This window comes from Chiloscyllium punctatum, chromosome 40, assembly GCF_047496795.1.
Source record: "Chiloscyllium punctatum isolate Juve2018m chromosome 40, sChiPun1.3, whole genome shotgun sequence".
NCBI lineage: Eukaryota > Metazoa > Chordata > Chondrichthyes > Orectolobiformes > Hemiscylliidae > Chiloscyllium > Chiloscyllium punctatum.
In genome coordinates this window covers 3,501,402-3,518,896 of record NC_092778.1, presented here as the reverse complement: position 1 = coordinate 3,518,896, position 17,495 = coordinate 3,501,402, and the positions used below count along the sequence as shown (strand labels likewise).

Here is a 17,495-nt window from a genome sequence, read left to right as displayed (position 1 = left end):
GGCTTCCTCCAGTGGTCCCCAGCATCAAAAATATCCGTCTTTAGCCAATTCAAATCACTCCACATGATATCAAGAAATAGTTAAAGACACTGAATACTACAAAGGCTATTGGCCCTGACAACATTCCAACAATATTACTGAGCATTTGTGCTCCAGAACATGCTGCTCCCCGGCCAAGCTATTCCAATGGTTATAACACTGGTAGCTGATGACAATGTGGAAACTTGCCCAGGTATGTCCTGTTCACAAAAAGCAGGGTAAATCCAACCTGGCCAATTGCCATCCCATCAGTTGACTGTCAATCATCAGTAAAGCAATGGAAGGTGCCATCACTAGTGCTATCAAACAACACCTACTCAGAGATGCGTAGTTTGGGTTCTGCCAGGGCACTTCAACTCCTGACCCCATTACAGTCTTGGTTCAAACATGGATAAAAGAGCTGAATTCCAGAGGTGAGGAGAGAGTGACAGCCCTTGACATCAAGGATATATTTGACTGAGTGTGGTATTAAGGAGCCCTGACAAACTGGAATCAATGAGTGTTGGGGGCAAACGCCTTGCTGGTTAGAGTCATACCTAGCACATAAGAGAAGGGTTGTGGTTGTTGGAGGTCAGTCACCTCAGCTCCAGGATATCCCTGCAGAAATTCCACAGGGTAGTGTCTTAGCCCAATCATCTTCAGCTGCTTCAACAATGACTTTCCCTCCATCAGAAGGTATGTAGGGATGTTCACTGATGATTGCACAAAGTTCAGCACCATTCACAACTCCTCAGGTACTGAAGCAGTTCATGTTCAAATGGAACAAGATCTAGACAATATCCAAGCTTGGGCTGAAAAATGGCAAGTAACATTCACGCCACACAAATGCCAGGCAATGACCATCTCCAAGAAAAGACGATCTAATCACCGGTCCTTGACATTCAATAGTGTACCATCACTGAATCCCCCACTGTCAACATCTTTGGAGTTACCATTGAACAGAAACAACCAGACTCGTCGCATAAGCACAGAGGCTACAGGCACAGTTCAGAAGCTAGGAATACTGTGGCAAGTAACTCATCGCCTGACTCCCCAAAGCTGTCCACCATCTACTCGACTCAAGTCAAGAGTGTGAGGGAATACACCCCACTTGCCTGGATGGGTATAAGTCCAACAACACTCAAGAAGCTTGACACCATCCAGGACAAAGCAGCCCACTTGATTGGCACTACATCCTCAAGCGTCCACTCTCTTCACCACCAATGCTCAGTAGTAGTACGTACTATCTGCAAGATGTAATGCAGAAATTCACCTTAGACAGCATATTCCAAACCCACGATCACTTCTAGTTAAAAAGAGAATGTTAGCAGATACATGGGAACACTACCACCTGCAAGTTCCCCTCCAAACCACTCACCATGCTGATTTGGAAATATATCACCTTTCCTTCACTGTTGCTGAGTCAAAATCCTGGAATTGCCTTCCTAAGGGCATTGTTGCTCAACCTAAAGCATGTGGATTGCAAAGGTTCAAGGAGGCAGTTCACCACCACTTTCTCAAGGGCAATGACTTAGAGGAGGGAGTCGAAGGGTGGGTCAGTAAATTTGCAGATGATACAAAGATAGGTGGAGTTGTGGACAGTGAGGAGGGCTGTTGTCGGCTGCAGAGGGACTTAGATATGATGCAGAGCTGGGCTGAGGAGTGGCAGATGGAGTTCAACCCTGCCAAGTGTGAGGTTGTCCATTTTGGAAGAACAAATAAGAATGCGGAATACAGGGTTAATGGTAGGGTTCTTGGTCAGGTGGAGGAACAGAGGGATCTTGGGGTCTATGTACATAGATCTTTGAAGGTTGCCACTCAGGTGGATAGAGTTTGTAAGAAGGCCTATGGAGTATTATCGTTCATTAGCAGAGGGATTGAATTCAAGAGTCGTGAGGTGATGTTGCAGCTGTACAGGACTTTGGTTAGGCCACATTTGGAGTACTGTGTGCAGTTCTGGTCACCTCACTTTAGGAAAGATGTGGAAGCTTTGGAGAGGGTGCAGAGAAGATTTACCAGGATGTTGCCTGGAATGGAGAGTAGGTCGTACGAGGATAGGTTGAGAGTTCTCGGCCTTTTCTCGTTGGAACGGCGAAGGATGAGGGGTGACTTGATCGAGGTTTATAAGATGATCAGAGGAATAGATAGAGTAGACAGTCAGAAACTTTTTCCCCGGGTACAACAGAGTGTTACAAGGGGACATAAATTTAAGGTGAAGGGTGGAAGGTATAGGGGAGATGTCAGGGGTGGGTTCTTTACCCAGAGAGTGGTGGGGGCATGGAATGCGCTGCCCGAGGGAGTGGTAGAGTCAGATTCATTGGCGACCTTTAAGCGGCATTTGGATAGGTACATGGATGGGTGCTTAATCTAGGATAGAAGTTCGGCACAACATCGTGGGCCGAAGGGCCTGTTCTGTGCTGTATTGTTCTATGTTCTATGTTCTAACCAGGGACAGACAATAAAAATGCTGGCCAGCCAGAGATGTCCACATCTCACACGTGAATTAAAAAAAGTCACCTGTTCTCATTTTGAACCATTCCCTTCCCTTTAATGTAACCTCCATCTTTTTTGGTTTTTCTATTAAAGAATTGAAGGTCACACATCTTGGATCATGGCTGAACATCCCCAATGAACAATGACAGCGAATACCCTTGCCAACTTTAATACGTGCGGCATCAAGAGTACTCTGTCTTGATGTATCACTACCTGGTATGGCAACCGTACCATTCAAGATCGGAGACAGTTACAGAGAGTGGTGAACTCGGGCCAGAAAATCACAATGGCCACCCACCCATCTACAGAATCCATCTATCAGGCCCACGGTCAAGGAAAGGCTGCCAGCCTTCTCAAAGATCCATCCCACCCTGGCAATGTTTTTCCACAACCTCTACCATTGGGGAGAAGGTACAGAAGCCCGAGCACACGCATCAGCCTATTTCAAAATAGTTTCTATTCTACTGTTGTTAGAATTTTGAATGGCCTCACAAACTCTTAACATTCGCCTGTACCTGTGTTTTTGCTTTTGCCGATGTTTACCTATTATTTACTTATCTATGCTACATAACTATGTGATCTGCCTGTATTGCTCGCAAGACAAAGCTTTTTACTGTACCTCAGTACATGTGACAATAAATTCAATTCAATTCATATCAATCACAAACAGAAGTCACTTAAACGAACTACTCAATGCAATGAATTTCACTCTCAGGTACTCATGGTGCTTCCTTTGTGCATTACATAAAGTGGAGTTAGATTATTTACACATGTCTGCTTGCAGCCATGTTACACAGGATGCCATCCCCTTTGCGAAGGTGGTACAGAGATATATTCAGAGAAGATTGCGTCAGAGTCAATGTGAATCCCTCACAATGCCCTATTGCATAGATGTTCCCTAAGTTAGAGGAGTCAAGGCAGTCAATGATGATGCTGGTGCCCCATGAGAGATTGCACCTTCATTCTCATCGATGGGTTGCCTCAGTCCTTTAAAAATATTCCAGATCACTAGAGAGGGCCATCAACTGGGGCACAACGGCTTCCACTTCATGTCGAGCAATCCTTGCAAATGCTAAATGGTGAGCAATACCTCTCCCTGGGTTTCTACACTCTCCTCCTGAAAGTTAAAAAGAGAGATAAGACAAATGCTGACATCCCTCACCAAGCTCAGCAGCTTATTTAAATTGCATTTATCTGTGCAGCCAGCTCCTCAGGAGTATTAGTGATTTGAACCAAGCTGGCAGGCAGTAATTATCCAGGTAACCTTTCTCCCACATTTCAGAAAAACACATGCCTTAAGATTGCTCAGTTGATGTTGCTGCCATAGTTGGTGAACTGTCATCTGTTTGTTGTATTACCTTCTCCTTCCTAGAATTAATGTCTTGAACCATTTATAGCATTGCAAGCAGTCATCTGCATGACACTGTTTCTGCCTGGGTACTCTGCCACTTCCAGCAAGATCCACTTGATTTTACTGAATGGCTTATTCCAACTAGTCACTGGGAACAAGACACCTTGCCTTTCTTACATCAACTCTGACATCATCTCAAGAATGCCATCATTAATCCTTGAGGTTATCTTATCATAGATTCCTGGCCTCTGCCTTTGCTGCTTCAATTCTCTCTGCCATCACCACTTTAAACCAAAGTAACACTTTCAGCCCTCCACCTCCATCATGCCTCAACCTCTAAATTAATTCCAAACACACCAGTTCGAACCAATCTCTGGGCAAATTACAACATGTGTCTCTATCCCCCTCACAGTAGGATCAGGACCAGGATGGTCCAAACAGTGGGGACTCAATACCAATGAAAATCCTACCCATGAGATCATGTCTGATTTTATGGATGGCAGTGATTTGGTACCATTACTGCACAGATGAAAATGGTAACTCCAAGGGGGTGAAAGACAGAACTTACATTTCCATAGTGCAAGTCACAGCATCAGGATGTCCAAAAGGGTTTTACAGCCAATTAAGTACAATGAGCTAATTAAATCTTGGTTTAGTATTTCATTTGAAATTCAATAATTTCAGTCGTGCAGCACTTCTATATTGCTGATACTAAGAGTTAACAGGTCATTATTAATTAGTCTGCACAAAGAAGGACTGGACGAGGACATGTAGTGAGACTTAAGTAATTAAGAAATGATGGTGTCCTGTCCAGTTGTAGGTAAGAGCACTTAGAGTCATAGAGTCATAGAGATGTACAGCATGAAAACAGACCCCTCGGTCCAACCCGTCCATGCCGACCAGATAGCCCAACCCAACCTAGTCCCACCTGCCAGCACCCAGCCCATATCCCTCCAAACCCTTCCTATTCATATAACCATCCAAATGCCTCTTAAATGTTGCAATTGTACCAGCCTCCACCACATCCTCTGGCAGATCATTCCATACACGTACCACCCTCTGTGTGAAAAGGTTGCCCCATAGATCTCTTCTTTATCTTTCCCCTCTCACCCAAAACCTATGCCCTCCAGTTCTGGACTCCCTGACCCCAGGAAAAAGACTTTGTCTATTTACCCTATCCACACCCCTCATAATTTTGTAAACCTCTAATAGGTCACCCCTCAGCCTCTGACGGTCCAGGGAAAACAGCCCCAGCCTGTTCAACCCTGGCAACATCCTTGTAAATCATTTCTGAACCCTTTCAAGTTTCACAACATCTTTCCGATAGGAATGGGGACCAGAATGGCACGCAATATTCCAACAGTGGCCTAACGAATGTCCTGTACAGCCGCAGCATGAACTCCCAACTCCTGTACTCAATACTCTGATCAATAAAGGAAAGCATACCAAACGCCTTCTTCATAATCCTATCTACCTGCGACTCCACTTTCAAGGAGCTATGAACCTGCACTCCAAAGTCTCTTTGTTCAGCAGTACTCCCTAGGACCTCATCATTAAGTGTATAAGTCCTGCTAAGATTTGCTTTCTCAAAATTCAGCACCTCGCATTTATCTGAATTAAACTCCATCTGCCACTTCTCAGCCCATTGGCCCATCTGGTCCAGATCCCATTGTAATCTGAGGTAACCCTCTTCGCTGTCCACTACAACCCAATTTTTGTGTCACCTGCAAACTTACTAACTGTACCTCTTATGCTCGCATCCAAATCATTTATGTAAATGACAAAAAATAGAGGACCTAGCACCGATCCTTGTGGCATCCACTAGTCACAGGCCTCCAATCTGAAAAAACAACCCTCCACCACTTGTCTTCCCCCCAAACAAATTATCTTCCTTTGCCTGAAATCTATCTCATAGTTTGGTTGTAATTCTGGCAAATGGAACAAGGCAAGTCCTTCTACTGCATTTCTGACAGTTCAGACCACCATATACTTGTTGTTCAGCATCAGCAACAAGTTTTGTGTTAAGTAAAACAAAATGAAAATATATACACATTTAGTTGTGTTTTTTTTAATGCAGAGAAAACACTGTTACAGGGACCCTGCGGAGATTTCAGAACACAAGGTGAAGCCTAAGAAGCAAAAAATGTTGTGAATCACTGTCCTAGAATAACTGGGTCTTCTAAGTAAATATGAATGAGATAGTGCAGAGCATAAACACTAGCACAAGCCACCTGGAGGTGAATAACCTGTTTTGGTGCTGTTTTACATGTAATTATTTAGTAGGGCATCAAAACTAACATGGAAATAGAGATCCACTGAACAGCCCTAAGAAAAGCATGTCTTCCTACTCACCAGTGTCATGTCTGTGGGTGGCAATGACTTGGCTTTTAATCAGAAATCTCTGATGTATTGTTAGCAGTGAATGATCTGTGTGCTGTTGCCTAGTTCCAACCGGAAGTTTCTATGGTAATACGTAACATCAGTAAAATGAGAACTGAAGAACAGATTTGCAGAGCAGAAGGGAAACTGGGTTCCTGTGTTAATGCTACATCATCGGGCATTCTGTTAAAAGACTGTTCATGGATATTTATCTTCCCATCTTGTCAATTAGATATTTATACTGTAAGCATTCGTTGACGCTTAAACATCACGTTGAAAGTACAACACAGCTATAATTGATAATATTACTACTGCAAGACAACGGGCTCATTCATTATTAACAATTTTTTTTATTACTCGCGAAGAGATAATGAGACTGTCTTCCAGCGTTTTTGAAGGTGTCAGCCATGGCAGAGTCAGTATCTCTATTCCATCTGAATCAAAAGATCAGGGGTTCAAGCCCTATTTCAGAAAGTTGATCATAAATCGCAATCTAATATTTGGCAAGCGCAGTGGGGGGGGGGGGGGAGATGATGTGGGCTTTTTTTAAAAATAAAAATGATGTTTACCCAAAGTTCTGGTCGTAAAAGATTCCGTGGCACTAATGGGGGGGGGGGGGGAGGGAAGCAACATTCATTGCGAACACCACCGCCAGGTGGAACAAGGAGCACACACGCTCAGGAAGACAGCGCTGCAGTACGACATTGTTGGCCGGCAATGGAGCAGCAGCCGCCGCCTGTCACATAGATAGCGCTGCCGATATAATCACACAGTGATTATAGACACTGGGATCTGGGCCAGTCGAAGCTTCTCTTTCTTTCTCCCTTCCCCGGATTCAGCCAGCATGAGTGAGAAGTAACCCAAGGCAGCACAAGGGGATTGGTGACAGCTTTAAAAACGAAAAGGTGGGCAGTCTGTGCATCACATAATCATAGATACGTAATAGGGCAGAAGGAGGCCATTCAGCCCGTCGTGCCTTTATTGGCTCTTCAAACTTGCATCATTGCCTCGTGTCAATCTCTCGCTATTCTCCAAAACACTTTGAATACTATTTCTATCCAAATAATCATCCAATATTGTCAAGAATTCCTCAAATGAACCTGCTTTCACCACACTTCCTAGTGGTGCACCCTAACCAGCCGCAGTGGGAAAAGATTTTTTTTTCCCTCACAGTACCTTGGCTCTTTTGCACATCACTTTAAATCTATTCTCTCTCCTTCTCGTCCCTTTTACTGTTGGGAACAGCTTATTCCTCTGTCCAGCCCTCTCATGATTTGAAAATCTCTTATCAAATTTTCTTCACACTCTTCTCCGCAGTGAACAGTCTTAATTTCTTCAATCTGTCTTCATATCTTGTAAATCACTTCTGCACTCCCTCCAATGTAGTCATCTTTCCTACAGTGTAGCATCCACAACTGTATACACAACACTGCAACTGAGGCCTAATAAGTGTCTTATACAAGTTCAAACATAACCCCTTTGCTGTTGTACTCTATGCTCCTATTAATAAAGCCAAAAACACCATATGCTTTATTAACTGCTTGTTCGCTACACCTTAAATGATGTTGATAATACACATCCAGGTCTCTCTGTTCCTGTACTCCCATTAGAACTGTACGCTCTATTTTATACCATTTTTCAATGTTGTTCCTACCAAAATGTATCACTTCACATTTCTCTGCATTGAACCCTATCTGCCACCTATCTGTCCACTCTACAAACTGGTCAATGTTCTTTTGGAGTTCTACACTGTTCTCCTCACAGTTTACAATCCTTCCATGTTTCATGTCATCGGCTACTTTTAAATTATCCCCTGAAAGTCAAGAAGTAGATCAGGAAAAGCAATGGTCTCAATATCAACCCCGGGGAATTCCCCAACAAACCCTCATCCAGTCTGAAAAATATCCATTGACCATTACTCTATTTCCTAACACAGCCACTTTTATATCCGTGTTGCTGTTATCCTTTTTATACCATGGCCTATAACTTTCCTCATGTCTGTATTGCGGCACTGTATCAAATGATTTCAATGTCCGTGCATACCACATAAACAGTGGCCTCATTAAGCCTTTCTGTTACTTCTTCAGAAAACTCCAGCAAGTTAGTTGAACACAACTTTTCCTTTAGAAATTTGTGTTGTTACTTCATAATCAACCCATCTTCTTCCATGTGATTGTTAGTTCTCTTCCAAATAATCTAGAAGCTTCCTCACCACTGACCTGAGTTTAATATGACACCATCTGACACTGTCATCACTCCACATAGAACTTGTTGACATCTGCATTGCATGTGAAGACAAATCCTGAACCCTGACATTGTCCAAAGATGTGCAGATCAGGTGGATTGGCCATGCTAAATTGCCCATAGTGTTAGATGCATTAGTCAGAGGGAAATGGGTCTGGGTGGGTTACTCTTCGGAGGGTCGGTGTGGACTTGTTGGGCCGAAAGGCCTGTTTCCACACTATAGGGAATCTAATCTAAATAACTGATGTCATGTGTACAAGTGCTGGCAGCTGTTTTATCAGTCATTCTGGTGGTCCCAATAATTACTCCAAATCAAAAAAGAGCAGATGAGTTCTTCACAGGGTATTAGCTAACACTTATCATTCAATCACTAAAACAGGTGATCAAGACATTGGTACATTGTTATCTGTGGGATTTTATTCTCGAAAGTTGACTGCTGAGTTTCCTGCATTGCTACAGTTACTACATTTCAAAAGTCTTCAATTGGCTGCAAAGGGTTTGGGACATCCTGAAATTGTGAAAGCTCTGTCTTTTATTTAGGACATAGTTCCATGGATTGACAGTTCTCAGCTTTGTTGCTAAGAGGTCCAGTAGAAATCTATCAAGGAAGACAGACACAGACTTCTCCATTATGTGAGGAGTCAAGAATGGTAATGATGACTGTGCAATGATCAGTGACTATCTCCACTTCTGACCTTATGTTGACCAGAGAAAGGTTTATTGATGAAACAGCTTGACGGGCCTGAGGATCTCCTTCACTGATATCATGCAGTTGAGATGACAATTATAACCAGCTACCTTGTGCTAGGTTTGGCTCCAGTCAGTAGAAACTTTTATCTCTGATTCCTATTGACTTCAGTTTTGCTAGTCTCCTTGATGCCATGTTCCATAAAATGCTGCTCTGATGTCATGGACAGTCAACTCTCACCTCATCTCTGGAATTCAGTTTCTGCTTATATTTCGGTGAAGGCTGTAATGAGGTCTGGAGCTGAGTGTTCCCGGTTGGAGACAAACTAAGCATCAGTGAGCAAGTCATTGTTGAGTAAATGCCTTTTGATAGTACCTATCAATGGGGTAGTGCTGTTTAATTGTCAATAGCTTTAAAACTATCCTAATGACCAAAACTCAACTGATGGGATGGTAATTGGCTGGACTGAATTTCTTATTTTCTCTGCCTCAGCCATGGGCAAGGATGCAAACCTGGGATTTCCATGATTCAAAGGCTGAACGTTCGGTGGTTGACGGCTTCACTCCTTAGATTTTCTGACGGGGAAAGTGCAGAGAAAGTGATATTAATTTATTAGTTCTTGCAAATTCCTAATACAGGCACAATAGTCTAAATAGTGTTGTTCTATGCTGTAAGATTTGTGAATCTTACCTCAGGGGTATCCATCATTTTCTTCTAAACACTTTGGTAGAATTCATCTCAATTGATTTACCAAGTTCCTGTGAAGGTTAGATAAGTCAATACAGAACCAGGATACATGATTTTAACAAGCCAGTTGGCAGCTACCAAAGCCAAAGCAAGTCAATACCAGTGGGGCACTGTCTTGTTCCCCAAGGATATCCAATACTTCCATTAATTTAATTGTATCTCAATCTAAGGTTGCCAAGTTTTTACTTGAATGCTGGTTGTAAAGCATGATTCCAACTGTTTAAGTTTGTCATTGAGAAAGTTGGCAGCTTGAGAGAATGACAACCAGCTAAAATCTCAAAGTGGGGTATTTAAGGAAGAATCATAGAATCCCTGCAGTGTGGAAGCAGGCCAGTTAGCCCATCAAGTCCATACCAAATCTTGAAAAGCATCCCACCCAGACCCTTGCCCTATCCCTATAACTCCAGACCTCCCATGGTGAATCCACTTAAACTACACATCCCTGGACACCATGGTAAATTTAGCATAGCCAATCTACCTAACCAGCACATCTTTGGATGTGCAAGGAAACCCACACAGACAGTCACCCGAGACTGCAATCAAACCCAAGTTCCTGGTGCTGTGATGCAGCAGTTAAAACCACTAAGCCACCATGCCCCCCAAGAAGTGAACTCCTTTAGTCAAGTGTCTACAAAATGAATTTCTCCTTGAGCCTTATAATCAGCTTTGTTACTGGACTCTTTTAAAAAGAAAGCTGTCCACAAAATATGAACTTGACATTTTGGAGTTATAGAGTCATAGAAATGTACAGCATGGAAACAGACTCTTCAATCCAACTTGTCCATGCTGACCAGATATCCTAACCTAATTTAGTCCCATTTGCCAGCATTTGGCCCATATCCCTCTAAACCCTTCCTATCCAAATATCCATCCAGATGCTTTTTTAATGTTGTAATTGTACCAGCCTCCCCCACTTCATTTGGCAGCTCATTCCATAATCTGAAATGGGCTGCTTTAATTAAATAGTTAAAAATTGTGTCACTGGATCAAATTCCACGACAGTGACATAGAACATTCGTGGAAAGGTGCAAACAGCTAAATTACAATTTTGTATTGGTCAAGAGATTTGACTGGACATTGTACAATCTGAGGGACTCAAATGCCTGTTAAAAAATTGGAAGGAAGAAATCGAAGAAAAAGTACTTTCAACTTTCACCATCTCAGCATGGCCCAAGGCATTTAATGATCAATTAAGCACGTTTGCAGTGTAAACACTTATTACATAGAAAATGTGGCCGCCAATTTACACAAGTTCACACAAACAGCAATGTGATCACCAGATAACCTATTTCATTGTTCCTGTGAGGGATAAATATTGTTCAGAATAGCACTACTCCTCTTCAAAGTTTTGACATTGATCTTTTATGTCCAGCTGAGAGGGAAGACAGTTACCAACTGATCTGAAAACCAACAGCTTTCCTTCTGTACTGTACTGGGGTGTCCACCTTGACACATGGTCAAGTTACAAGAGTGAAACTAGAAAATATACTCTTCTAACCCAGCAGTGAGATAGTTGCCCATGGAGCTAGGGCTGATACCATCTTTGCATTGGTCCTGAGCTTGCACTTGTAACTGTCCAAATCTCAGAGCTCTCAAAGGAAAAGCAAATGAAAATTGGTTAAGATGGTCATCCATGTTGATTAGAAATAGTATTGAACATGTGCAGTAAATGGCAAGAAGTACACGAACGTATTTTATATTTCAAAAACAAAGCAATGTTATTAATTGTTTAACCATGATTTTCTGCTTGAAAGTTCGAAAATGAATTAACTTGTCCTATCACCCATGGTTAAAATTCCTCTTCAGGAATTGGAGAAATTAAATTAAGATTTACGTTTGCTGTGAAACTATTTTATTATCTGTGTCATTGGCTTTAAGGAAAGTTTTTAAAAATATATTATTTTAAATTACCTTTCAGGACAGTTTTGACCTAAGTTTTTGACTGAAAAACTATGGGTAATTGTTCAAAAAGGACAATTTTGTATCAGCTGATAGTATAAAATGGATATTATTGGATCATCTGCCCATTATATAACTCACTGAGATTGATTGATTTAAATGGAAATTAAAAAGGGAGAGATTCAGAATATCTCATTCAACATTATCTAATTAGTATTAATACATATCTCAACATTGGATGTTAGAATATTCTCTGTTTGACACTATCCCCTTTTAAACAGAATTATCCAAAGTCAAAGCAAATCCCATAGTTGCAGTCTGTTGCTCCCAAGAGAAAATAAGGGTCTACTTCTTTCTCAGTCTCTCACCTCATTTTTTTTCTCTCTCTCTCTCTCTCTCAGATATGCTAACAGAGAATAGTAATGGTTTTTCTCCAAACAGATTTACTCTACCGAGTTCAATGGGCCTGTGGAATTCACCTCCACAGATGTAGTTGAGGCCAGAGCATTATGTGTTTTCAAGGAGGCAGAAATACCTCTTGAGGCTAAAGGATCTGAGTAGGGGTGAGGGTGACGTGATTAGGATATTGAACTTGATGATCAGATTGAATGGCAGAGCAGACTCAAGAGTTTGAATGGCCCACTTCTGCTCCTATCTTCTATGTTTCGATATTAGCCTGAAAACCTTACGAGGAATCAGGAAGGAATAACTTGCAATATCCCGTTATTTGTAACTAATGTGCAATTCGTAGCATGGTGTTACAAACACCACATTACTTGATTCTTACTCTGATGTTGAAAGCAAAACTAAGAATCTGAGAATATAGAAGTGAGTTTGCCTCTCTTAATTGACTTGAAACTCCAACTGGTCCTATGCTCATCATCTCCTCAATTCCTTTTGTTTCCAGAGGTACATTTAATTGCCTTCCAAACAAATTAATATTTCTGCTTTAAGTGATGTAATAAGAAATGTTGTAGCTCTTTCAATAGCAACAATGTATTGCAAACAGTAGGGCTTCAGTGGAGTAGTGGGAGTGTCCCTACATCTGAGCCACCAGTCCCAGGTTTAATTCCCACCTTAACCAGAAATCCATAAAGTTGCCATAGTCTTGCCAGACCTCAGGACTGGCTGCTTTCTCCGAACAGAAGATGACTGGTAGTGGTTTAATCTGAAGATCATCATACCTTAAGTAAGGGGGATGTTGAGAAGGAGAGTCCTTCATGGTATCCTGAGCCAGTGTGGGAATTAAGTACCATAAATCAGCTTCCAGCCAAAGAGATGTAGAATAACTCTTCTGAACAGACTGATCAGAAAATACCTATATTACAAACTTGGATATATCAAAATATTTTAGGCCTTGAAGGAATAATTTGGCCCATTGTGTCCTTGCCAACATTACAATTCTTTCCTAGTCAAACTGTATCTGATAGTAATTAATTGTTGAAAATTATTTTATCTTCCTGTGCAATTTTCCTGTCCTTCTAACATGACCATGTTTAAGCTTGAACTAATGAAATGGACAAATGCGGTTTTAGTTGGCTGTCTCATATTATATGAAGCAAATAGGATTTGTGGACTGATAGTTTAAAGCAATGCAAGGTTATTAATATAAATGAGATAATAATCAAAAGTCAAAACCTCATAAACAGGCCCTTTTTCTAGTCCAGAAGCAGATGTAAAAGTGTTTGATCTATTAGAATTCTATGTAACAAGACTGAATGTCACTAGAATTTCATATAGTGGGTATGAACTGAGAGGAAATTGATGTCTCTGGATGTTGTCCAGTCTTGCTACTTGTGGAAGAGTTGTACATGAAACTGAACATAGTACAATTGTTAGTGAATATCCCCATCTCTGACCTTGTGACAAAAGGAAGGTTATTGATGAAGTATTGAAAATGGTTGGCTCAGAATTCTACTCTTGATCTGAAGATTTCCGAAAGCAATGATCTGGGACTGAGATGGTTTATCTCTAATAATCACAATCTTTAAGGTATGTTTGACTTCAACAAGTCAATTCCCAATTACTTCAGCTTTGTAAGTTTACTTAATGCCACATTCTTTCAAGTGCTGCATTGATGTTAAAGTCAGTCACTCCCACCTCAATTCTAAAAATTAACTATTTTTCCGTTTTGAACCAAGGCTGGGATTAAGTCTGGAGCCAAGTGGGGTGAATGTGAAATGAGCATCAGCACACAAGGTTGTTGCTGAATAAATGCTATTTGATTGCACTGTCAACATCTCCTTCCATTGTTTCGTTAATGGCTGTAAGTAAATGGATTCTATTCATTTGAATTGTATGCAATATGAGCGAATGCAAAAGAATTTGATCCTTTTGAATTTGGGACAATAGATCAGAATGCAAAACATTTTTTGATATATTTTAAAGCTGCCATCATGTGCAATGCCATAACTAGTTGCAGTTGAGTGCAAAACATAAGACAGTTGCACCTGACTGAATGTGGAAAAAATGACCACGTCTATTGCGCTAAATATATTCCACATAGGAATTAAGTAACCAAACTAAAAAAAATTTGTACACTAAATCTTAAACTGATCGCAAGATCTGGGAAAACACAACATTGGTGCACACCATGTATAAACCGTCTGAAAATTTTGTTTCAAACTGGTTCTTCCGATGACTGTTAAATGGCATGACTGGTGCAGTGTTGTCTGACAATTAATCTGCTTTAGTTTAATTGAAACCAGGGACCAAAGAAGTTTACAGATTGATTACTATTGGTGCTAAGATTCTCAGATCTTCCAACTAGTTTAAAATTTAATGTTATACTGACATCATGAGTGCAACTGCAAGTGAGTAGAGGGATCATGGCGGCCATTTTTCAGTTGAGAGCATACACTGTTATTTGAATCACTTCAGGAAATGATTGTTCAGCAAATGAAAAGACTAGTATATGGTCCAATTTAATGTCATTTCACATGTCAAGCTAGAGACTCAGTTGTATAAACAATAATAAATACTGCATATGAAGTCAATGTTGGAATGGATGGAGGCTTAGCTAGGCACTACTCTTGCTTTTTCCAAAGGCAATTGACTCTGTTAACCTCAAATCACTTGATAACAGAAACTCATCTATTTGAGTCTATCCAAGATTGATTTCAACTCATGTACTGGGATCCTGCTTACAATTTTCTCAGGTTAGTTTTCAGATTGTCTTTAAACCTAAATTGTGGGAGATCCTGTAGTACAGGTTTGCACATTCAACTGGTTAAGTACTACCAGTGGAATGTGTAAACCACATAACCATTGTAGAATGCGTACAGGACAGAAGCAGACCCTTCAGTCCATTGTATCTTTGCTGACTCTCCAAAGAAGCAACTCACCTGATACTGCTGCCCCATCTAATCCCAGTAGCCCTACAGACTCTTCCATTTTCATATCAATCTAATTTCATATTGAATACTTCAACTGAATTTGCCTCTACCACACTTTCAGACAGTGCATTCCAGCTCTTAACCACTCTCAGTTCCTCATGTTGCTATTGCTTCTTTTGCTAATTACCTGAAACCTGTGCCCTGTAGTTTACAATCCTTCCACATTTCTCTTACCTACTGTCTAGATCCCTCATGATTTTGAATAGCACAATCAAGTCTCTTTTCAATGTTCTGTTCTCAGTCCCACTTTCTTCAGTGTATCAACATAATTGAAGTTCCTCATCCTTGAGCAATTCTCATTGAACTTTTTTTACATCCTCTAAATACTTTCATGTCTTTCCTAATGCGTGATATCCTAATTGGCCACAATACTCTAGTTAAGACCAAACTAGTATTTTATACAGGTTTAACATAACTTCTTTGCTCTTGTATTCTCTGCCCCGTAGATAATGTCCAAGATTCCATATGCCTTCTTCCAAACTTTTCCACTACCTTCAGTGATTTAATCTATCCATTGGTCCATTCATTCCACGAACCTGCCTATGTCCTACTGAAGTTCTACATTATCCTCCTCATAGTTCACAATAATTACAAGTTTATGTTGTCTTCAAATTATGCCGAATACACCAAGATCTGAATCATTACAATGTATCAGGAAGAGCAAGGATCGTAATATTGACCTGGGGAACTCCTCTGTAAACCTTTCGCCTGCCAGAAAAACAGTAGTTAACCATTACCCTATGTTTCCTGCCACTCAGCCAACTTCATATCTATGTTGCTATTGTTCCTTTTATTGCACTTCTCGTGCTCCAACTTTGCTCAGGTCTTCTAGCCACGTCCAGTACATCAACAGCTTAACCCTGTTGCCTCATTAAAAAAAAGTCAGAAAAACAGTATTTGCCCTTAATAAGTCTATGCTAGCTTTCATTTAATTAACCCATTTGCCCAAATCACCATTCACTTTGTCCCATATTATTATTTCTGTAAGTTTCCCCACCATTGCAGTTACACTGACTGGCCTGCAGCTGTTTGGTTTATCTTACACTTTTTTGAGTGATTAGGAAGGGGTTTGATGCCTTTGAATTGAATGTGAATGGGAAGTGTTTTATTTTGCTCTGTATTAATTGCATAAATGAAGAATTTTAGGCTTTTGGATTTTGATATTGAAACAGGATTATGTTATCAACACTAACTACATCTGCCTCCCTCCAATAAATTGATGCTTCTTTTAGTACACAGTAAAGATAAATTGTAACTTTTGGAAAATATGACAAGGTATCTTTTTACACACAACAAATCCCATTTTCCCCCACCCGTATAAGGGCATCCATTAGCATTTTAAACAAATGCAGTTCTAGTGGATTAATGATCAACAAATCTAACGGGGCCTTGTACTTCTAATTAAATCATCTATAATTCATTCAAAAAAAAAAGAAAAATGCACAAGGATGACCAGCTTTTGGGAGCAGGGTCTGAACTGAGCTCCTCCTCTTCATTCTCACAGTCCCAGCACAATCCGACAGCAGACTGTGGGGCAGCCAGCTCACAAGACACTGAACTGCATCTTAAACAGACACTGAGAGAGAGAGAGTGTGTGTCTACCTGACAGGAGGAAGTACCTCTTCAATAAGGACCTCCTCCCCCTTCCCAAGCTGTGAGGTATCTGGGACTTAGCCATGTGAAAAAAATACAGCACTGGGTAAACCTCAGTGCTTAGTACCCATCCATCCAGGTGCCATTGGTCTTTAACTGTTTTTTCCCCTCTCTTTCTGAGAGTTGGAACAACATGGCTGCTGAGATTGCGCAGAAAGAATGAAGAGTTAATAAAAATTCTGCATTTTTCTCTCTCTCTCTCTCTCTGGATTTCTGAAGGATCCGGATTGTGTTTTTTTGGATTCTACCACCAACTCCCTCCTCCCCCACTTCCCTGTCTTTTCCCTCTTTCTCCCTCTCTGTCACACACACACATTCCCTGTGGAACAGATAAAGAAGACCTAGGAAGCAGAAAATGACTGCAGGTAAATCTTGCAAGCTGTTAGGAGTGCCCGCAACAAACAACAAAAAAAAAGCACCTACCCAGGGCGGGGGCAAAGAATTGCTGGGAATTAATGCGTCTCGGAAGATGGGGGAGGGGAGGCGGAGGGTATGTCGGAGAGAATCGGAAACGATCCTCATCTGGATCGGCGTCTCCGAGACCATGTCTTAAGTAGCCAGCGTTAGCTGTTTTTCCTGCCTCTCTAACGCATGCTTTCGATGTTCGATTTCTTCTTGCAACAGGGAA

General features: G+C 41.1%; 1 long non-coding RNA gene across 1 annotated transcript; it reads right to left on the bottom strand.

Annotated features, from left to right (window-relative positions):
• Positions 1 to 8,899: 8,899 nt before the first annotated feature.
• LOC140464304 (uncharacterized) lies at positions 8,900 to 17,495 on the bottom strand. Its single transcript, XR_011954903.1, has 3 exons — positions 17,291 to 17,495; positions 9,864 to 9,931; positions 8,900 to 9,748 (listed from the first exon to the last, which is right to left on the bottom strand). It is a non-coding gene; the product is annotated as an uncharacterized lncRNA (long non-coding RNA).